At 37.2% G+C, this 24,494-nt stretch overlaps 1 long non-coding RNA gene across 1 annotated transcript in view; it reads right to left on the reverse strand.

The window, feature by feature from the left end:
* Positions 1-24,494, reverse strand: part of LOC133251118 (uncharacterized) — a 116,656-nt gene that overhangs the window by 87,165 nt on the left and 4,997 nt on the right. Inside the window, exon 2 of the long non-coding RNA XR_009737532.1 lies at positions 22,975-23,072. This is a non-coding gene — a long non-coding RNA (uncharacterized LOC133251118). The remainder of the gene's footprint in view (positions 1-22,974; positions 23,073-24,494) is intronic.

Here is a 24,494-nt window from a genome sequence, read left to right on the forward strand (position 1 = left end):
AAGAAGTTTTCTTCTATTAAAACAACAATAAAGAGGCAAGTGCTTTTTAAATGCAGAATTACAGTGCCTTAATAGATACAGTGCCTGATGAACTATGGAATTAGGTCATGACATAGTACAGGAGACAGGGATCAAGACCATCCCCATGGAAAAGAAAGGCAAAAAAGCAAAATGGCTGTCTGAGGAGGCCTTACAAACAGCTGTGAAAAGAAGAGAAATGAAAAGCAGAGGAGAAAAGGAAAGATATAAGCATCTGAATGCAGAGTTCCAAAGAATAGCAAGAAGAGATAAGAAAGCCTTCTTCAGTGATCAGTGCAAAGAAATAGAGGAAAATAACAGAATGGGAAAGACTAGAGATCTCTTCAAGAAAATTAGAGATACCAAGGGGACATTTCATGGAAAGATGGCCTCGATAAAGGACAGAAATGGTATGGACTTAACAGAAGCAGAAGATATTAAGAAGAGATGGCAAGAATACACAGAAGAACTGTACAAAAAAGATCTTCACGACCCAAATAATCATGATGGTGTGATCACTGACCTAGAGCCAGACATCCTGGAATGTGAAGTCAAGTGGGCCTTAGAAAGCATCACTATGAACAAAGCTAGTAGAGGTGATGGAATTCCAGTTGAGTTATTTCAAATCCTGAAAGATGATGCTGTGAAAGTGCTGCACTCAATATGCCAGCAAATTTGGAAAACTCAGCAGTGGCCACAGGACTGGAAAATGTCCGTTTTACTTTCAATCCCAAAGAAAGGGAATGCCAAAGAATGCTCAAACTACCACACAATTGCACTCATCACACACGCTAGTAAAGTAATGCTCAAAATTCTCCAAGCCAGGCTTCAGCAATATGTGAACCGTGAACTTCTTGATGTTCAAGCTGGTTTTAGAAAAGACAGAGGAACCAGAGATCAAATTGCCAACATCGGCTGGATCATGGAAAAAGCAAGAGAGTTCCAGAAAAACATCTATTTCTGCTTTATTGACTATGCCAAAGCCTTTGACTGTGTGGATCACAATAAACTGTGGGAAATTCTGAAAGAGATGGGAATACCAGACTACCTGATCTGCCTCTTGAGAAATTTGTATGCAGGTCAGGAAGCAACAGTTAGAACTGGACATGGAACAACAGACTGGTTCCAAATAGGAAAAGGAGTACATCAAGGCTGTATATTGTCACCCTGTTTATTTAACTTATATGCAGAGTACATCATGAGAAATGCTGGACTGGAAGAAACACAAGCTGGAATCAAGTTTGCCAGGAGAAATATCAATAACCTCAGATATGCAGATGACACTACCCTTATGGCAGAAAGTGAAGAGGAACTAAAAAGCCTGTTGATGAAAGTGAAAGTGGAGAGTGAAAAAGTTGGCTTAAAGCTCAACATTCAGAAAATGAAGATAATGGCAATCGGTCCCATCACTTCATAGGAAATAGATGGAGAAACAGTGGAAACAGTGTCAGACTTTATTTTTCTGGGCTCCAAAATCACTGCAGATGGTGACTGCAGCCATGAAATTAAAAGATGCTTACTCCTTGGAAAGAAACTTATGACCAACCTAGATAGCATATTCAAAAGCAGAGACATTACTTTGCCAACAAAGGTTCATCTAGTCAAGGCTATGATTTATCCTGTGGTCATGTATGGATGTGAGAGTTGGACTGTGAAGAAGGCTGAGCACCGAAGAATTGATGCTTTTGAAATGTGGTGTTGGAGAAGACTCTTGAGAGTCCCTTGGACTTCAAGGAGATCCAACCAGTCCATTCTGAAGGAGATCAGCCCTGGGATTTCTTTTGAAGGAATGATGCTAAAGCTGAAACTCCAGCAATTTTGCCACCTCATGTGAAGAGTTGACTCATTGGAAAAGACTCTGATGCTGGGAGGGATTGGGGGCAGGAAGAGAAGAGGACGACAGAGGATGAGATGGCTGGATGGCATCACTGACTTGATGGACATGAGTCTGGGTGAACTCTGGGAGTTGGTGATGGATAGGGAGGCCTGGCATGCTGTGATTCATGGGGTCACAAAGAGTTGGACTTGACTGAGTGACTAAACTGAACTGAACTGAACCTTCTTTGATTCTGCTCCTATTTTCTTTCTTGTAAACTATCTCCTATTAGTGGTTTATTTCTACTAGGTTATTTTGGCAAAATGTGTTCCTGAAATCTTTAAAATCTTCCTCCCATAACATTTTGTGGAAATGAACAAAATCTAGCAGTTCTCTCAAGCAGTGGTTCTTGAATCCACTGATCCTATACCTACTTTAAGCTCAACAGACACAATCAAGGAATGCCTCTGTGAATGTCTCTGGCTCTATGAAATCACACTAGGCTTATCTGATTACTACTCTTTGTCCAGTTTGTATTTGATTCATCGATGAGGTCATAATTTCGTTACATCCAGAAGTCTGGTTAGTTATTCACACACTGATTTACTTTCTCCCATTACAGAAATATATGGAAACTCACTGCATCTGTTTTCAAATATTGCTGCTGCTGCTAAGTCAGTTAGTGTCCGACTCTGTGCGACCCCATAGACGGCAGCCCACCAGGCTCCCCCATCCCTGGGATTCTCCAGGCAAGAACACTGGAGTGGATTGCCAGTGCCTTCTCCAATGCATGAAAGTGAAAAATGAAGGTGAAGTCGTTCAGTCTTGTCCAACTCTTCGTGACCCCATGGACCACAGCCTACCAGGCTCTTCCATCCATGGGATTTTCCAGGCAAGAATACTGGAGTGGGTTGCCAGTGCCTTCTCCATGTCCAGTATTAAGTCTTTTATTTTTTATTTTGACTGTAGTGGGTCCTAGATGTGGCCCATGTGTGTTTCTAGTTGCAATGCATGTGGGCATCTCTTGTTGCAACCCATGGGCTCTCTGGTTATGTTACACAGGCTTAGTTGCCCCGTGGTATGCGGAATCCTAGTTTCTCAACCAGGGATTGAAGTCTGAGTCCCCTAGGTTGAAAGATGGATTCTTTAACACTAGACCCTCAGGGAAATCGTGTTTTCAAGAATTTAAATGCACACCTCTCTCTTCAAACTCACTGAAGCGATTGTTTCATTTTCCCCCTACCTATGAGGTATTACACTTAAATATTAATAAATATCTATTTATAAACATGCTAATAAATATATCTCTTTATTACCTTGAGCTCATTGAATTGAATATGTTACATTTATCTTCCAGACTATTTACCATTCCAAATTTTACTTTTTATGATGATGTCACGATTTTTTAAAATAGTACTATAATGTGCTCCGTTGCTCAGTTACATCCAGCTCTTTGTGACGCCCACCAGGCTCTACTGTCCATGGAATATTCTAGGCAAGAATACCAGCGTGAGTTGCCATTTCCTTCTCCAGGAGATCTTCCCACCACAGGGACTGAACATGCATCTAGTGTGTCTCTTGCATTAGCAGGCAGAGTCCTTATCTCTGAGCCACCTGGGAAGACCCATTTTTTTTTTTTTTTTAATATCTATGTTTAAAAACATTGGTATCATTGTGGCTTCCATATCTTTCTTCTCCATCCTCCAAAAATATCATCTATTCTCCGGTGAAGGCCAATCTCAATGGATAGAGTCTGTTTTATATATATGTACTTAATATTTAGTTGTTTTATTTTTATTTCTGTTATACTGCTTAATAATGACCTTCTTTCCTTAAAGCAGCCAAGACTACAGACTTTAGCTGCAATTTTGAGGCTCTTTGCTGGTCCAATCAGTGTTGGGATTGATCCAAAATTCTTGGATCATTTTAGTCTTTCATTGAAGATAAAATCATGGAATTTGGGGGGTGTGTGTGGTAAATAGGAGGGAGTTGTTTCCGAGCACATATGCCTAAGCAATTTCTAAATGACACAGATTAACTTTTAGATTCTGGACATGGAAGATACCAAGTCACCCTAAGAGTCATTTCAAGTTCAATACCTGACTCAGCTAAGTCATAACAGTGTTACTATTTTTAATGTAATAATGCAAGGGTGAGCAGCTTTTAACTGCTCCTTACAATTTTTCAAGATGGCAACAATGAGAACAGAGCAGTCAATTTCTAGATTCCAGGACAATTTAGCCAGCAATATTCAATAAAAGATTTCTTTGCTCCACCACTACAACCATACCTCTGCTTTTACCTAAATATCTAATTAGGTCTTTTCTGATTATTAATGGAAAGATTTCCAGAGAGATATGTTTGCTCTGGACTGTTGGAATGGATATTCTTTTTTTCCTCTCAAGCTGTTTAGATGTAATTTTTATCAATTTCAGTCTGTGTCTATTTGTTGTTGTTGTTCTTCAGTTGCTAAGTTGTGTCCCGCTTTTTGTGACCACATGAACTGCAGCACACCAGGCTTCCTGTCCTTCACTGTCTCCCGGGGTTTGATCAAATTCGTGTCCATGGATTGAATAATGCTATCTAACATTTCACCCTCTGCCGCCCTCTTCTCCTTTTGCCTTCAATCTTCCCAGCATCAGGATCTTTTCCAATGAGTTGGCTCTTTGCATCAGGTGGTCAAAATATTGGCGCTTCAGCTTCAGTATCAGTCCTTCCAAAGAATATTCAGGATTGATGTGTATTTAGTAATAGCAATTCTGACTTCACAATTTACATTTGCCATATTCTTTCAAATCTTTCTAAGATCTTCTGTCATTTAAGGATGGCAAGTTTTTCCACAGAGGAAAATAGGGGTTTCCCTGATGGGTAAGATGGTAAAAAATCTGCCTGCAAGATCAGACTCCCAAGTTTGATTCCTGAGTCAAGAAGATTGCCTGGAGGAAATGGCTCCAGTATTCTTGTCTGGATATTTCCAAGGACAGAGGAGCCTGCCAGGCTACAGTCCATGGAGTCTCAAAGAGCTGCAGAGTTTTTCCACAGGGAAAAATAAAATAAGTCAAATTTGGTTTAATATCCCCCATGGGAAATGGTGTGACAACAGCAGTTTAACAGATAACAGAAAGCAAATGGTGTCAGAGGTAACTTGACCTAACTACTGATTTAATTTTAGCTGAATTAAACTATAAATAAAATCCACGTTTTTGTCTAAATTAAGAAAGGAAATGAATCAGGCAACTAAGATAAAGTTGGGTTTGAGAAAATTCAGGAAGCGAGAAACAAATCTATTTCCATCCTTATTGTTATTTGAAACAATAAGCTCCTTCCTACTTTGGATTTGTATCATTCTCAAAAAGAAAAATAAATAAATAAAAGCACAGGACCCTTTTATATCAAAGAGTTTAAGACAAAAGCATAGCTCACTTAAGACTTTTATGATTATGTATTTATTTCCGGCCTGAAATCATCTTTTGAATGAGGAGTTTTGCTGGTAGAAAAACGGGCCCTTTGGCACTGGAAGAGGTAAGAACTCTTAATTCCAACTTTGTCAGGGACAGTCTGTGTGGTCCCATTGGCGGAGCCCATTCAGGATCTGCTTACCTACCTCAGACAGGATTCACTTGTATGTGAAGACTGCTCGAGGGTGTAAAACCCTAATTAACAGTGCTATTATTTTATAATTAACAGATTTTCTTTTCTTTTCAATTCTCTTTTTCTCAATAAAGCAATAAAGCTTACAAACTGTGGAACCTAATTATTTCTTTAGAAAATGTTTTATCATTAACCTATGGAGAAGAATATGTCTTCAAAGCCATTTGAACATATGATAAAATCTCTTCAGAATCATCTTCTTTAATTTAATTTGACCTGATTCTTCTCTACAGTAATAATGTGTCTCTTAAAATAACAATGGCGCCAGAGAGATCCTTTCATAGGAGTAACCCCAAAAATAATTTCTGTATCTTTCCTAGCTAGGCCTTCCTTTTGAACCTTGTGATGTCCTAAATGGTTCCTGTAGGAGATTATAAAAATAACGTAGATCCTAATGAGAAAACAGTCTCCCAAGCATTATTCAGAGATTGTCATCCCCTGGGTTGTGTTTGTATGTGACAGGGTTCTATTGTTTTATGTCATTATTCATGATCTCAAACTGTCTGTTCTAATTTCCAAGAAATGGTAAGCAAAAAAGGAGGGTTTCAAATTCAGGAAGAAGCTTTTCCCCTTTCACTGAAAGTGGAATTGTAGCTGGCAACATGGTTGATGAGATAAATGAAACTTGTTTACTTGTGGATTTCTATAAATGCTACTGAGCGTTCTTTGTTTCAAGGATGAAAAGGTACAATTTGGGCAAAGGTTAGTCATAAGAAATTTTCCTAAAACAAATGAAAAACAGATGCAAAACATTTCCTTGCTGGTTTTACAGTAAATCTGTTGTTTTTAATGTACATTTAAAAAGTCATGCACTTTTATATATATGTACAATTGAGTCTCTGAATAAAGTAAAATAAAGTTGCATTGTCGTATGAGAAATGAAACTGTATTTTTATTTTCTGATACAGTAATTAAAGAGCATTTAGATTCTCTTAAGCATGGTACTCTTTTAAATACCAATTATTGCAGGAAAGTATATTTATATAATTTTGGCAGATATTATCAGACTGTGAAAAACACCAGGACAGTGCTAGTTAGCATTTTGTTTTTTGAAAAAATTTTAATGAGTAAAACATACTTCAGTTAGCACAGCTATTCAATTTTACAACATTTAAACATTTGTTCTATTGGTATTTTTGGTTATTGTGGACTGGCTTGTTAGGTCCAAATCTAATTTAGTTCCATGCATAGCTTGGGGAAAAAGATAATGAAACCACTGTATTGGGAACCATTGGTATGCAAAACAATTTGGTGGCTAGTCGTGTTTTAACCTGTCCTCAGGTCTAATTTATCAAATCATTACATAACCTCCAACATTCAGTGCACTGGAAGTAAAGGCAGGGTAGGTAAGCACATCACCATCCATAGACAGGTGTACGCCCATCCTGAAATGTACATTACCCAAACTTGGAGAAATCAAGATTTATTTTAAACAGTATTCAAAAGACTGTTCTATACATCTGTGTCTCTTTTGCTGTCTCGCATACAGGGTTGTCGTTACCATCTTTCTGAATTCCATATATATGCGTTAGTATACTGTATTGGTGTTTTTCTTTCTGGCTTCACTCTGTATAATCAGCTCCAGTTTCATCCACCTCATTAGAACTGATTCAAATGCATTCTTTTTAATGGCTGAGTAATACTCCATTGTGTATATGTACCACTGCTTTCTTTATCCATTCATCTGCTGATGGACATCTAGGTTGCTTCCATGTTTTGGCTATTATAAACAGTGCTGCGATGAACATTGGGGTACACGTGTCTCTTTCCCTTCTGGTTTCCTCAGTGTGTATGCCCAGCAGTGGGATTGCTGGATCATAAGGCAGTTCTATTTCCAGTTTTTAAAGGCATCTCCACACTGTTCACCATAGTGGCTCTACTAGTTTGCATTCCCACCAACAGTGTAAGAGGCTTCCCTTTTCTCCACATCCCCTCTAGCATTTATTGATTGTAGACTTTTGAATTGCAGCCATTCTGACTGGCGTGAAATGGTACCTCATTGTGGTTTTGATTTGCATTTCTCTGATAATGAGTGATGTTGAGCATCTTCTCATGTGTTCATTAGCCATCTGTATGTCTTCTTTGGAGAAATGTCTATTTAGTTCTTTGGCCCATTTTTTGATTGGGTCGTTTATTTTTCTGGAATTGAGCTACAGGAGTTGCTTGTATATTTTTGAGATTAGTTGTTTGTCAGTTGCTTCATTTGCTATTATTTTCTCCCATTCTTAAGGCTGTCTTTTCACCTTGCTTATAGTTTCTTTTGTTGTGCAGAAGCTTTTAATTTTAATTAGACCCCATTTGTTTATTTTTGCTTTTATTTCCAATATTCTGGGAGGTGGGTCATAGAGGATCCTGCTGTGATGTCTTTTGGACTCTGTAGGAGAGGGAGGGGGGGATGATTTGGGAGAATGGCATTAAAACATGTGTAATATCATATAAGAAATGAATCACCAGTCCAGGCTCGATGCAGGATACAGGAAGCTTGGGGATGGTGCACTGGGATGACCCAGAGGGATGGTATGGGGAGGGAGGTGGGAGTGGGGTTCAGGATGGGGAACACGTGTACACCCGGGATGGATGCATGTTGATGTATGGCAAAACCAATACAATATTGTAAAGTAAAAAATAAAATAAAATAAACAGTATTCAAATATTTGAACAATTTAGGATCTGGCATTGGCAGCCAGTCATTTCAGTAAAACTTGCACTCAGTATTAAACGTATCTCAAATATTTCTTGTCATAAGAGTCAAAGAAAAGAAAAAAGTCACTATTTGTATAGTGTTTATTTGTAATTTTATCTGAATACAGTGTAAAAATATCAACAAAAATTCATCTCTACCATTTTGCTTGATTTCACATATGTATGTTAATATACAATATTTGTTTTTCCCTTTCTGACTTACTTCACTCTGTATGACGGGGTGTAGGACAGTCAGTATCTCTACAAATGACCCAATTTTGTTCCTTTTTGTGGCTAAATTCCATTGTGTATACTTGTGCCACATCTTATTTGTCCATTTGTAAGGCAGAAATAGAGACACAGACATAAGGAATAAACAGGGAATGGACGTGTAGAATGAGCAGGCGGAGTTTGTGGAGAGAATTGGGAGACTGGAATTGACGTATATACATTTAGTTCAGTTCAGTGGCTCAGTCATGTCCAACTCTTTTCAACCCCATGGACTCAGCACGCCAGGCCTCCTTGTCCATCACCAACTCTCGGAGTCCACCCAAACTCATGTCCACTGAGTTAATGATGCCATGCAACCATCTCATCCTCTGTCATCCCCTTCGCCTCCTGCCCTCAGTCTTTCCCAGCATCAGGGTCTTTTCCAATGAGTCAGCTCTTCGCATCAGGTGGCCAAAGTATTGGAGTTTCAGCTTCAACATCAGTCCTTCCAATGAACACCCAGGACTGATCTCTTTTAGGATGGACTGGTTGGATCTCCTTGCAGTCCAAGGGACTCTCAAGAGTCTTCTCCAATATATCACAAATGGGAACCTGCTGTACAAGTGTCCCTTTCTTTCTGCAGATGTTTCTGGCTTCCTCAAGTAGTAAGTACTGCTTGCCAACATTTTACTTAACTTCTGTCTATTTTGTCCACTAAACTGTGGGCTTTTCAAGAACTATGACTGTGACTTATTTTTTCTTTGCATTTAAAAGTATCAAAACACCTAGGGCACAAAATATCAGTCATAAATATTTGTGGATTAATATATGAATCAAAGAATTATAAATGTAATTCTCTCACCCCCGAAAAAGCATGTGACTTCTACCAGGGGGTGATGTTTACATTTTCTCTTCTGTATTACAGCCATAATATATAAAAGAAGATCCTTAGTAATGATATTAACAACAATGTTTTAGTCATAATGTAGACTGCAATCCATTAAAGCAACTGAAGATCTTTGAAAATACTGGAAAATACTGTGTAAACAAAACACAGCCCTACCCATGAACAGCTTCAATAGGTGGCTGCCATCCACTGCTCAGAGAAGTGTTGTTTTGAACAACTTTTGAAATTGGGAATTTTTGAAACTGTGGTAACTATGAAGATTACTTTCTTTGTTAATCTTAATGGCACTGAAGTGTTTCTATACTGATATGTCATTTATGAAACAATAGTTCTTTAAGCTTACTTGTAACACTGTCTTCCTACTTCCATTTCTACTTAGGACTTGGTGACTAATGATTCCTCAGTTTATATTAAGTCCAGGGATGGCAATCAAATTGTGTGAAGCTAATGCTAGGCTGTTATATGAGACACGGCTGACAGCCTATGTCTCTTTTGTGTTTATTTGTAATAATGGAAATGCCCATCTAGTGATCACCCTCGTGACAATTCAGCTGCTGCTTCTACTAGTTTTAGAGACTGTTCCTGTCTTGCTCCTTGACCTTTGCTGCAGCTTTTTGGTCTCCTGTGTGGGCTCCTTGCAGTGCCTGGTGAGTCGGTGTTATATTCTCTGACTCAGTGACAGTTGTCTTCTGAATCTTTCTTATTATTACTTTGTTCACCAACTTAGGATTCTTAAAGTAGCTCACCACAAAGGAGCCATCCTTTCCCAACTTCTCATGCTAAAATGGCATTCCTCTTATATTTATCTGTCCATTTTGATCATCTCATATGGACAATAGCATAAGGTCATTCCTAAAAGTTCTCTGTAATCAGAAGTTAACAGCAAACTTAAAGTGAGCTTGAGTTTCTCTTTCATCTCCCAGACTTAGTTGTTGTTCAGTTGCTAAGTTATATTCAATTCTTTGCAACCCCATGAACTGCAGCATGGCAGGCTCCCCTGTCCTTCACCATCTCATGGAGTTTGCTCACACTCATGACTATTGAGTTGGTGATGCCATCCAACCATTTCATCCTCTGTCATCCCCTTCTCTTCCTGCCTTCAGTCTTTCCCAGTATCAGGGTCTTTCCCAATGAGTTGGCTCTTTGCATAAGATGGTCAAATCATTGGAGTTTCAGCTTCAGCATCAGTCTTTCCAATGAATATTCAGCACTGACTTCCCTTTAGGACTGACTGATTTGTTCAAATTACTTTCCTCTTTAGTTTCATGATCAACCCTAAATGAGTTTGACATTACCTAGGATAGAAATAAATATCTATCAAACGTTTATATGTATGCCTGTGTGTTCTGCATACCAGAAGTACATCTACAAAGAAATGTTTAGATCTGTTTAATCTTGTGATAGAAGGTTGTAATGATAAGGATTATCAGAATATTTACATTTATAAACATAGCCAAAAACCTTTCAGCAGTGAAAGTACTTAATATAAATATATGATGGAAAATATCATGCCAGTATTGTCTTAGAGTTTAATGAAACAATACTTATTTTATTTTAAATAAATCCTGTACATTGGGTCAATGTCTACCCTCTTGTCTTTCACATCACACATTCATCTATCTCTAGCCATCAAGATATTTAGACTTTCACTCCTGAGTGTAAAGACGATCCAGGAGCCACTAGTGGATAAATCTGGCAGATGCAGATACTTAAAACATGGTGTACTGGGAGACACAGTTTATATCTTGACTCTGCTTTCCACCTGGCTGGATGATCTGAGACAAGTTGTCCACCTCTTATTATCTATATTCTATCATCCTTAAAAGGTGGAATTTGGATTAAAAATCTTTAAGGCCACTTTGTTGTTTAGACACTAAGTTGTATCCCACCCTTTTGTGACCCATGTACCATAGCCCGCCAGGCTCCTTTGTCCAAGGGATTTCCCGGGCAAGAATACTGGAGTGGGTTGCCATTTCATAAGGCCTCTTGCAAATTCTATATTTGTAAGATTTTTAATTTATTTTTGTTGGACTAAGATAAAGCTTATGCTCTTAACCATTTTAAAGTATACAGTTCAGTAGTATTAAATATACCCACATTGTAGTGAAACAAATTCCTACAGATTTTTTATATCACAAATCTGAACTGTTATACCCATTAAAGAATGACTTCCTTTCCCTCCTTGGTAACCACCTTTATATTAATAGGTTTTGTCTCTATGAACATGTCTACTTTACATACCTTATACAAGTAGGATTTAGTATTTGTCTATGTGTGCTTGTCTTATTTCACTTATCATGAAGTTTCCAAGGTTTAACCTTGCTGTAGTATCTGTCAAGATTTCCTTCCCTTTTATGGGTCATTAATAGTTCATTGAATAAATATACCACATTTTCCTTATTCATTCATCAATGAATGCATGTTGCTTCCATCACTTTGCTATTGTGAACAGTGCTGTTACGAGTATAGATGTGCAGATATTCTTCAAGACTTTGCTTTCAATATTTGGATATACACCCAGAAGTGGGATTTCTGGATCATATAAAAGTTTTATTTTTAATTTTTTGAGGAAACTCCATACTGTTTTTCAAAGTTGTGACACTATTTTACAATCTCATATACAAACAGTATATAATCCTCATCAGCACTCATTTTTAAAAATTTTTTTAGATTAAAATTTAAATGTCTTACTAGTTGTCATGCTAATAGATGTGAGTGAGGTGATATTCTAATGTGATTTGCATTTTTCTTTTAGTGATTTTGAGCATTTTTTCATGTGCTTTTTGGACATTTATATATTATAGTTGGATAAATGTTTTTTTCAAATCTTTTGCCCATTCTTAAATTGGGTTATTTGAATTTTGTGAAGTCATAAGCTTCTTTTTACATTTGTAATATTAATTCCTTATCAGATATATAATTTGCAAATATTTTCTCTCGTTTCAGAAACTGCTTTTGTTAACTGTCATTTAATGCACAAAAGTTTTTTGCCTTTGATGTATGTAGTCCCTTTTGTATATATTTTCTTTTGTTGCCTGTACTTTTGATGTCATTACCCAAGAAATCTCTGTCAGGTCCAATTACACGAAACAGGTCCCCTGTATTTTCTTTCAGGAATTTTAAATTTGTAATGCTTAAAACTTTGTCTATTTTTTTAATCAGAGAAGAATTTTCTCATTTATGATTGATCATGAAACTAAAGAGGAATATAATTTGAAGAAACCAATCAGTCCTAAAGGAAAATCAACTGATTATTCATTGGAAGGACTGTTGCTAAAGCTGAAGCTACAATACTTTAGCCACCTGATGCAAAGAGCCAACTCATTGGAAAAGACCCTGAAGCTGGGAAAGACTGAAGGTAATAGCAGAAGGGGGCAAAGGATGAGATGGTTAGATACCATCACCATTAATAGACATGAATTTGAGCAAACTCTGGGAGATAGTGGAGGACAGAGGAGCCTGGTGGCTGACAGTGCATGGGGTCGCAAAGAGTGGGACATGACTTAGCAACTAAACAACAACAACAATATGACAAAGATTCAGTTCAGTTCAGTTCAGTTGCTCAGTCGTGTCCAACTCTTTGTGACCCAGTGGACTGCACCTTACCAGGCTTCCCTCTCCATCACCAACTCCCAGAGCCTACTCAAACTCATGTCCATTGAGTCAGTGATGCCATCCAACCATCTCATCCTCTGTCATCCCCTTCTCCTCTGCCTTCAATCTTTCCCAGCTTCAGGGTTTTTTTCAAATGAGTCAGTTCTTTATATCAGGTGGCCAAAGTATTGGAGTTTCGGCTTCAGCATCAGTCCTTCCAATGAATATTCAGGACTGATTTCCTTTAGGATGGACTGGATGGATCTATTTGCAGTCCAAGGGACTCTCAAAAGTCTTCTCCAATACCACAGTTCAAAAGCATCAATTCTTTGGCACTCAGCTTTCTTTATAGTCCAACTCTCATATCCATACGTGACCACTGGAGAAACCATAGCTTTGACTAGATGGACCTTTGTTGGCAAAGTACTGTCTCTGCTTTTTAATATTCTGTCTAGGTTAGTCAGCTTCTTCCAAGGAGCAAGCATCTTTTAATTTTATGGCTTCAGTCACCATCTGCAGTGATTTTGGAGCCCAAAAAATAAAGTCTGTCACTGTTTCCTTTGTTTCCTCATCTATTTGCCATGAAGTGATGGGACCAGATGCCATGATCTTAGTTTTCTAAATGTTGAGTTTTAAGTCAACTTTTCCACTCTCCTCTTTTACTTTCATCAAGATGCTCTTTAGTTCTTCTTTGATTTTTGCCATAAGAGTGGTATCATCTGCATATCTAATATTTGAGCTTATTTATATTTTTCCCAGCAATCTTGATTCCAGATTGTGCTTCATCCAGCCTGGCATTTTGCATGGTGTACTCTGCATTGAAGTTAAAATAGCAGAGTGACAAAATATGACAACAATTATAGAACTGTTTTATATTTTTATCTTACTGTTCATGGCTGTAACAAACTAATCAATCCATTTTGCTGCACGTGTAGTAAGCTATTACTGGAAATGTCGATAATTTATTTCAGAAATGTAAAATTGTTTCAGTTGAATTTTATATGTCATTGGCCTAAGTTGCTTCAGTTGTGCCCAACACTGTGACCCTATGGACTGTAGCCCACCAGGCTCCTCTGTCCATGGGATTCTCCATGGGATCTCCAGAATGCTGGAGTGGGTTGCCCTTCAGGGCATTCTCCAGGGGGTCTTCCCAACCCAGGGATTGAACCCGCATCTCTTACATCTCCTGCACTTACAGGTGGGTTCTTTACCACTAGAGCCACCCTACCTGGGAAGCCCTTATGTGTTATTAGTGGCTCACATAAAATTATTGAATATTTTTATAAGAATCCTCTTGCATTTTTTCCTCTGTACTTCTTTTAAATACTCCCACACCTCTATAAGTCAAGCCTTCCTACAAGGTCCAGATATATCCCTGCTCTTGAAACCTTCTATTTCTTCATTCCATGTGGATCTCTTTTCTAAGTTGCTTTATATGTATTTCTTTTTTATGTCTTAATTCTATGTATGCTAACTGCTCTAGATGCAGTTTTATTTATAAATGAAGGAAGTTGAATAAAGTAGAAATTGACTTCTGTGTTCTTGAAGGGAATCCGCACTACTGTCCCCTGAAATTTCTTTCTATTAAACATAAGAATCAGACACCAAACTGTTTCTAGCAGCCTGAGATTCCATCATGCCTGTGGTAGCAGCACTATGGATAGATTAAGGAAACAGCTTCAGGGAAAGGCAACAACAGCTTGCCCATCAGCTGTGGTTAAAATCTGGGTCCCATTCTAACTGAGGCCTTAGTTGAATCAGAGCATCTCTTGTGGTAAGAGCAGTGACAGGTGCAAATCCAAGACCAGTGTAATTATATATAGAGGAAATTACACAAATTGTTAGCATGAATTATCTCTGAATTATGAGTTTACACATCACTTCTTTTTTCAGGCATTCTATAATAAGCCTATAATGGTTTAATGGTCAGGAAAAAAGTTAATTAAATACATATAGAACTAAAGGAATTATAATACCTGACAGAGTTTATAATAGAGAATTAGAATCACATTTCTTTTTCTACACTGTAGAAATTTTTATTGAAGAGTGGTATGGAGGGGCATGTGTGTTTGTGTATACATGTGTGGGTGTGTTGAAAGTGAAAAATGGAGTGTTTACACTGGAGATGGCTAAGATTTTAGTGATCGTTATATGTTAGCAAGATCTCAGTCACTTGAATTTCCTTTTATGTCCTTCTTAAACTGGTGAGTTGGGAATAACAAATTTAAATCTCTTGAATACCTTCATCTAGATTGTAAATTCTATAAATTAAGATATTGTTAATTATATTTATCTTTAAAATTTATTTTATGTTGGAATATAGTTTATTTGCAATATTGTATTAATTTCCGATGTCTAGTAAAGTGATTTAGTTTATATTATTTTCCAGGATCTTTTCCCATATAGGTTATTACAGGGTATTGAGTAGAGTCCCCTGTGCTATACAGTATATCCTTGTGATTGTTTATTTTATATGTAGTAGTGTGGATATGTCAATCCAAATCTTCTAGATTCGTATGGGGAGGGAGGAGGGAGGAGGATTCAGGATGGGGAGCACGGGTATACCTGTGGCGGATTCATTTCGATGTTGGGCAAAACTAAAACAATATTGTAAAGTTAAAAAAAAAATCCAAAATCAAAAAAAAAACAGAAAGAAAGAATAATATGAGATTACTACTAATAAAAAAATTAAGATTAATTCTTAATAATTTTAAATTCAACAAGTCAGACACGATTTTGTGACTAAAACAGCAACCATTTAGTGTCTAAAGGAATGGACTTATTTATTTTACAAGTAATTATTAAACAGCACTATATCACCTTAGGTTCAAACAAGGGAGAGAAATTCACACAGTTATTTGAACAGAGAGAGTTTAATACAAAGAATTATTAGCTATTACAGAGGATGAATGTAATAAGAAAGTATTAATAGTAATAACTGAAATAATTCTATAAAATATAGAGTTAGCAGATATAAGGGGTAGGGTGTGCATTTTATGCCTTTTTAAAGTGAGAACATTTAACATGTTCATGAACATGACTACCAAACAAGACCATTATATTGCATAGAAAGATAAAAAACAAAAATATATAAACTTGAAAGTATGCTTACAAACTGATGTATCAGTATTCAGTCTGCTTGCACTTATCCAGGTGCCCAGCAGCTTAATGCTTAAACAGAATCCAGTACAGGTTTTCACACTGATGCCAGTTCAACAATGCTCAGGCTTCCATGGGGATCTGAATCAGGATTTCTTGGACTGTTTTAAGTCTGGAAGCAAGTGGGCTTTATGGGAGTAGATTGCTGACCTGAGATCCATTGCAACAAGCGGACTGAATAAACTCATAAGGAGGATTCACTTGTTGTTATTTGTTGTTTATTTGGCATTGCTTTAAATAGCCTATCATTTATAAATATTTGAGACAGCCCTTTTTCTTCTTCACCCATGTCTAACCCTCTGTTTAGCAACTTATGTGTTTAGAAAGTGAAATGAGCTATTTATAATGATGCCTGAGTCCAACTAACCTACTTAGAGTTCAGAAACAGACACTATCCTTGAGTCTCCCTTGTTTTCATGGTAGTACAGTTCTTCACACACGTTCAAAAAGGTCTGTCCTTCGTAAGTATTAGTCACTCAGTCATGTCTGACTCTTTTGAGATCCCATGAACTGTAGCCCACCAGGCTCCTCTGCCCATTCTCCGGGCAAGAATACTGGAGAGGGTTGCCGTTTTAATAGTGTTGCTATTGTTCAGTCACCAAGTGTTTCTGACTCTTCATGACCCCATGGACTGTAGCACACCAGGCTTCCTTGTCCATCACCATCTCCTGGAGTTTACCCAAGTCAAATATGCAATCAAGGCATATGGGAAGCATTGTATCTGAGAAGGATTGTTATTTCATAACACATGACAGAGTCATTATTAAGAATAAGAAGCGATTTGTATTTAGAATCAATTCTTAGGAATTCTAACTCAAAACTTGCTTCATTCCTAGCTTATCAGTTCAGTTCAGTTCGGCCACTCAGTCATGTCCAACTCTTTGTGACCCCATGGACTTTAGCCCATCAGGCTTCTCTGTCCATGGGGATTCTCCAGGCAAGAATACTGGAGTGGGTGGCCATGCCCTCCTCCAGTGGATCTTCCCAACCCAGGGATCAACCCCAGGTCTCCCGCATTGCAGGTGGATTCTTAACCAGCAGAGCCACCAGGGGAGCCCATAATTTTGAATATGGACCTTCTATAGTTATGTTGGACTGTCCAAGTAAGAAATTCTGGTAGAGAGTTAGACTTACAGGATTGACTCTTAGGCAAAAATATTAATTTTGTAGATATGCTGCTTTTTTTTTCTAATTTTTCTTAAATTATTTTTTCAATTGTGAAGTTCTCTGTAATAAAATTACAAGCCAATGATTAGGCATCCCATTAATTCTTATTTAAGACAGAGATTACATAAAGCAGTGCTGGGCACAAATGGAGTCAAATTACAAGGGGCTCCTCTGGATCCAATCACGCAGTATTTGAGTTTGCCAACTGGCACAAATAGCAACCTGGTTTAAGCTGCTGAAGCTTCAGTTTATTACTGAAATAGGAAACAAGCATTGCATAAAGTATATGAGTGAAGAATAAGTACAAATAAAGAATTTAAGGGACAATGCCACTAAAATGAGGTAGAAACCACCTCAGCACTTAAGAAAAATCCCAGCTGCTTCACAGTTATGTACTTGAGGCTCCCAAGTTGTGCTGTGACACTAACCATGGCCTTCAAAGGACCCTACAGAAATAAAGTTTCTAATATTTGTACTATGATATGCCAAAGCATATTCATGAATAAATAGATTTGAGGTTCTGGTTAAGAACATAACTCTGGAGTCAGACTGAATGAATTTGAAACTTGGCCCTGTCATTTGCCTGCCTCATGACTGTGGGCAAGTTACTAATCTTCTCTGGGGCTTAATTCCTCATATGTGTAATGAGATAATAATAGTACTTTTCTCAAAATTGCTGGAAGGATAAAACCAGTTGACATTTGTAGAGATTTAAACAGTGCTTGGGATAAACGAAGTCTTCAAGAAATACTCACTATTACTGCAACATATTACCCGGAAGAGTAGGCTACACCCATTTCACACTACTGATAAAGATGTTATACAGACCCCAAGAAAATGTAGTTGTAAAGTCCAAAGGCAGAGCTAAGAAAACTCAGAGATTCTGAGCCAGATGATTTGGCCTCCATCTGCCTATCCTCTGTTTATCAAAATTTACGCATGAATTTGAATCATGCATGAATTGAATCATGCAAAAATCACGCATGAATCAAAATTACGCATTTCACTTGAAACTTATTTATCTCTAGATAAAGCAAAGGTCAAAGGATAAATGAAAATCAAGAATAATTTCATTATGAAGTGAATTGATTGCACAATCATAAAATGTTCAAATTTGTAGTTTGGGACAAAACACTTTACTCCAAGTTAATATAATCAGTATGAGTTCGTTAGGCATGTACATAATGCAATGTTGTTATGTTTTCAGTCTTAACATCCCAATGACAAATCTAAGTCAGTGTAGAAGATGACATATGCCTCTGATTGGTATAGGATAGAGCAGAAAAGGAGTTAAGAGGAGTGGGCAATTATTTTAATTTAGAAGAATCAAGGATAAAATTTGAATTTAGGTTCTGAAGACTGAATAAACACAATAGAAACATGAAGAAAAAACAGCATGAAAATACATTGGAAGCAGAAAGGGAGAATACAGAAATATAATGAAGAATTATAGAGGAAGAGAACAGAAGGGATAAGCAGAAAAAGAAGGTAAAAGAGTAGTGTATGGAATTTGAAGAAATAAGAAGAGAACCCAGAGAAAGGAGGGTTTTCTCTCTCTTAGAGAATTAAAGGAATACAAAGTAACTCTCAGATGATACATTAGCACTATTTTGGATTGTGTAGACATATATTATCACTGCCTGTTAAAGAGATGATTAGCTAATGGAAACCTTTTCTAGATTCTACACATTCGACTATATCTTAAGTTTTATCTGTTCTTGCTTGGATAGCCATTGTTGTTTTCTCAAGGAAATATTTTTTATTAGCTAAAAGGATATCAGCCAGGGTAAAGATGAGTATTTGTGATTTTCACATTCCTATCTTCCACAAACAATATATAATGGACTGAATTAAGATTTATACAGCTCTTACCAAGCCCCCCTTTGGATATTGTTATCTTTATGTAAAGTATCAGTGCTCCAATGTAAACAGAGGCTGGACATATAATCACTGAGCTTTCTGGAAGCTGCATGCCTCAAGTACATCTGGAATACCTAAATATTGAATATATGTATGTATATATATTATTTTACTTAGCTGGAGGAAAAATAACTAGCAAAAAAACAATAAAGAGTGGGAAACTGAAAACAGGAATTCATAAATGTATTTATTTGACTTTGTATTAGACAGACTCCTTTAGGCGCAAGTTACAGAAAATTCCAACCAAACTGGACTAACATTACTTCATGGGAAGTTATTATCTCACATACCATGACCCCCAGACACAAGGAGACTCCAGCCATGGTAGTTGGAAATTTCAGCTTCTTTTCTCTGTAGTCCTCTTGGCATTTTCTCTTCTACATGTGGTCTTTACCTTTAGCATGATATCACTGTGGCTGCCACTGTTTCAAGCCTCAAGGACAGACATTCAATACCCAGAAGAAGAAATAAGAATGTCCTTTCTTATGTGTGAGGAAACCTACCTAAATGATTCACCTTAACATATACTCATATATTATTGGTCAGAACAAGCAAAGAAAATCTGGCTACTTCACTGGCTTAGCCAAATCACGAATCCATCTGTTCCTCGCCTTCATGCTTGAAAGAAGCCTAATACATATAAACACATGGAATAGAACCTAGGAAAACTATAACCATGCTGAAGCTGAAACTCCAATACTTTGGCCACCTGATGTGAAGAACTGACCCATTGGAAAAGACCCTGGTGCTGGGAAAGATTGAAGGCAGGAGGAGAAGGGGACGACAAAGGATGAGGTGGTTGTATGGCATCATCGACTCGATGGACATGAGATTGAGCAAGCTCCTGGAGTTGGTGATGGACAGGGAAGCCTGGTGTGCTGCAGTCCATGGAGTCTCAAAGAGTCAGACATGACTGAGTGACTGAATTGAACAGGTAACCATGGCTATCATGGCCGCCTGGCTAAAGATTTCTCCAACCTCTCCAACAAGCTAAGTCTGATGACTGTGATTAAATTCTTGTCAATTTGTGACAAAAGAAGTGGCATGAGTGACTTCTGGGAAGTTTTCCTAAAGGGTATGTGATTGGCTCTTCTTCTGTTCTCTTCCTTCTTTCTGTTGGAGAATGGTGACATGACGGCTGAAGTTGGAGTACCATATTTGACCATGGGGTGAAAGTTGTGTGTTTAAGACTGTTAAGCAAAAAATAGATGTTTCCTACTCCCCTATTAAAGTACACTATGCATACAAGCTGTGGACAGACTCCACTTATGTGAGAAAAGTAAAATTCTGCATAATTTGGATCACATTATTTAGGACTTGCTGTTTTTTTTGTTTCCAAACCTAATATTAATTAATATATGTAAATGTATTATGGAGAAGCTAAGGTCATAAATGACCCACTTCTACATAGAGATAACAATCCTTAGTACCTCCTTGCAGCTCACAGCTGAAGATTTTATTCACTACATATACACCATTTTGGGTCACTTTGTCTTACGAGAATACAGCATTATCTTAAATGATACTTATTTCAGAAATTAGTGTAGCAATGTAAAACATTTCAAATAATCACTTTATAAATTCATATTAAAAAAAAAGATCATGTTTTAAAGTTGGGGAAAATACCTGCTCTTTCTTAAAAAAGAGGATTTTTAAAATCTCAGTGGAGTTATGTAGCAACCAATCTTTTACTTGATAATTGTAATCTTAATGTGCTTTATCCCTGAATAGACTCAGTGTTGATTTGGTCATGGTTGCAAAATTTGCTTACTACTTAGAGAAAACTATATAAGTATTTGTCTTTACGTTAAATGGTAAGCTATTAAATGTTTTGATAATAGTTTAACAGCTATTGATGTTTATTCTATAAGCAGTGACAGAAACGTATGCCTTAAAAATGTTTAAATTGGTTTAAAAACCAATTTAAATTATTTCTATACTTTTCTTAGAAATAAAACTCTGATTATGTGATAATGTATTTCAAATATTGTGGTGATGGGCAATCACCACAATCATCCAGCACCTAGTATTGTATATATGGATTTTATAACATGGGAATTATTTCTTCTTTGTAAAATATGGCACAAAATTTAAATTAATATGCTGTGTCACTGTAAGAGTTTTCCAGAAATGGGAAAAGTATATCATGGTTTTCAAATGGAAGTCTAATTGTATAAATACTATTAAATAATCACTAATCACTTGGGAGTCATAGGGGTAAGTAGGAACACAACTAGGTTAGCCAGAGTCATCACATATTTTTTCTTTCTTTGTATTTTATCAGGCAGTTCCAAGTGCAGAACTTTTAATTAATTTAATCTGATTAGTCAGTGTGACCTTCATATTTCTAGATTAAAATTCTTTAGTTCAAGGGGAAAGGAAGTGAATTATCATTTATTAAATATTATATGGCAGGCACTGTTGTGTGTAAAATTTTTAGAACATAATGCTTCCTTCCTGATCTTAACACTGTGAAAACTGGCATCCTCAGTTTGTAAATGTAAGAAAGTCTACTTGGACATTTATGTTGATTATCCCAAGACCCCACAGAGAAAGGAGTGAACTTGACATCTACACTCAAGTTTGTTGGACTTCAGATTCTTTTCATTTTTGAACAGGGATTAACCATTGCCCTTTGAGTTCTACTTGTGCTCTTTTGACACCCTTCTGTGAGTCTCAGGAAACTGGTGTTTGTGAAAGTAAATTGTTTGGTCCCTTTTTCTTTGGCGCCTCATTGGGTTCGGCTAATGAGAGTTATCAGCAGGTGATTAGGGAAGTGACTTCAGGTCTTAATAGGAGCAGACTGTGGAGGAAAGGAAATAATTAGGATATATTCATCCTAGTTTGTAATTTAATGAGTTATGTATTGTTGTATCCAGAGTTTTCAGGGAAATTCTGTCATTTAACACATTGGTAAATGTATACTCATATTACTGAAGGATATATATCTGAAAAAAAAAAAAAAACAACAGCACTAATTCAAAAGGATACATGCATCCCGATGTTCACAGCATCACTATTTATAATTGCTAGCATGGAAGTAACTTACATATTCATCAACAAATGGAGGAATAAAGAAGATTTGGTATATGTATGTAATGGAAAATTACTTGATCATAAAAATAAAATTTTGCCTTTTGCAGCAACATGAATGTACTTGCAGGGCATTATTCTAACTGAAATAAGTCATAAAGAGAAAAACAAATACTGTATTATATCACTGATATATGGAATATAAAAAATATAACAGACTAGTGAATAAATCAAAAAAGAAGCAGACTCCCAGATATTGAGGACAAACTGAAGGTTACCAGTTGGGAGAGGGAAGTGGGATATAGGGGAAAAGAGACACAGGGATATAGGGAGAAGGGTTATTATGTGAAATCACATGTGTGAAACTTTTTAAAATTGTCAAGCACCATAGAATTTAAAGAATCATTAACTCATTACAGAAAAACAAGCAAAAAGCAAATGAACCAGCTCTCATGGGGCCTTTGGTTATATGGAAGCAGTAAAATAAAATTTTGTAAACACTGTTGACTGATGACTTCCCTGGTGGCTCAGATGGTAAGGTGTCTGCCTACAATGCGGGAGACCCGGGTTCAATCCCTTGTTCAGAAAGATCCCCTGGAGAAGGAAATGGCAGCCCACTCCAGTATTCTTGCCTGGAAAATCCCATGGACGGAGGAGCCTGGTAGGCTACAGTCCATGGGGTCGCAAAGAGTTGGACACTACTGAGCAGCTTCACTTTCACTTTCAGACACTATTAAAGATTATTGCAAATTATGATAATGCTTTGAAGAAAAACTACAGATAATACAAGCAATTAAAAAATAAAGATTTGACTTACAAAAGATTGTCCAGGAATCACTCCTTAGAAACTACCACTCATCCTGAGGTCACCATGATCAGTAGCATCAGTTGAAAAAGGCAAAGGAAGAACGTATCCTAGAGAGAGTCAGGAAAAAACAGAGATGAAGGGAAACAGTATAGCAGGTGCTGGGGTTAAAGACACAAATAAAGAAGAAATTGTGTAGATCTATTTTGCTGGGTGAGTTTGGGGATGATAGGAGTTTACTTTTATACAACAAAAGTTGGACACACAGAGCCAGAGTTTTAAAAGAGAGAGAGTCTGGGGAGCCAAATTACAAAGAATAATTATATTGAGAACAGATCAAAAACAAGCATGTATATTCTAAATTTTAGTACCAAATCTTTGGCAAACAGTTTTAAAGTTTTCAAGAAGCCTAATGTTTATTCCTCCAGCATTTCCAGAGTAAAGCCATAAAGGGAAACATACTGAACCTGAAAAGTCTGGTCAGCAATACAATCAATATTGTTAAATCTCTATTCCCTCATTTAAGATGAGCTATAATACATCTGATAAATCAGATAACTTGGTCTCTTTGATCCTATCATGCTTTCCAAAGCCAAACCCGCATGATGCCATGTAACTGTTTAGTCTAGGTTCAGAAGTGTTTGGCACTTCTCTACACAGTAGCAAACTAAATATGTTTGAGGCAATAAACAATAGTCTGGGTGGCCCCATCTGCATGTTCAAACTGGAATTAATATCCCTAGAGTTCTCTGAAGCCCTGACTTTAAAAACATAAACAAACAAGGGAAGATATCAGTGGTTGTAACCAATAAAACATAAAATTTACCAAAGAAAGTTAAGCTGCCTCAGTGAATATGCAATGAAAACAAACACATGAAAGTAAGTGAGGAAAAGCAGCCAAATTAATGTCTTCTTATAATGGTTTATCACCAGATACAGTAAACATACACTCATAGACGTGCAGATATGCACATGCACGCATATATACCTGCAAATAGTGTTTTTAGTTGAAACTTGGAAGTGTCCTTGATGTGGCCCCATCAAGGAGAGGAGAATCAAGTAGAGTGGAAGATGGGACTTTAGAATTAGATTGGTGTGTGGATTGGGCTAGGACCTGAGGAAACAGATCCTGATGGATGTTATTAAAGTTTAGTAAGATCTCCTGGAGTAAGGTCTCCTGAACTGGCAACCCACTCCAGTATTCTTGTCTGGAAAATTTCATGGACAGATGAGCCTGGTGGGTAAAAGTCCATGGGGTCGCAGAGTCAGACATGACTGAGCACAAATGTAGGCACATTACTAGTGATCTTGGGGCAGAAAGAAGGTCCAGTTAAAGGGAAGTCTTTTCAAACAGACAGTGACATCTAAAAGTTGGATTTCCACACAGGCAGACCATACCAGGAATGATTCTTATATCAGGTAGCGAATGTTAACCCCCAGATGGAAATTTACGATTAGAACTTTAGTACTAGGAGGGAAGCAGAAAGAACAAGATGCTTTGATTTAGGCTTAAAAGTAGACAACAGAAGACC

This window comes from Bos javanicus, chromosome 1 (assembly GCF_032452875.1).
Source record: "Bos javanicus breed banteng chromosome 1, ARS-OSU_banteng_1.0, whole genome shotgun sequence".
Taxonomy (NCBI): Eukaryota; Metazoa; Chordata; class Mammalia; order Artiodactyla; family Bovidae; genus Bos; species Bos javanicus.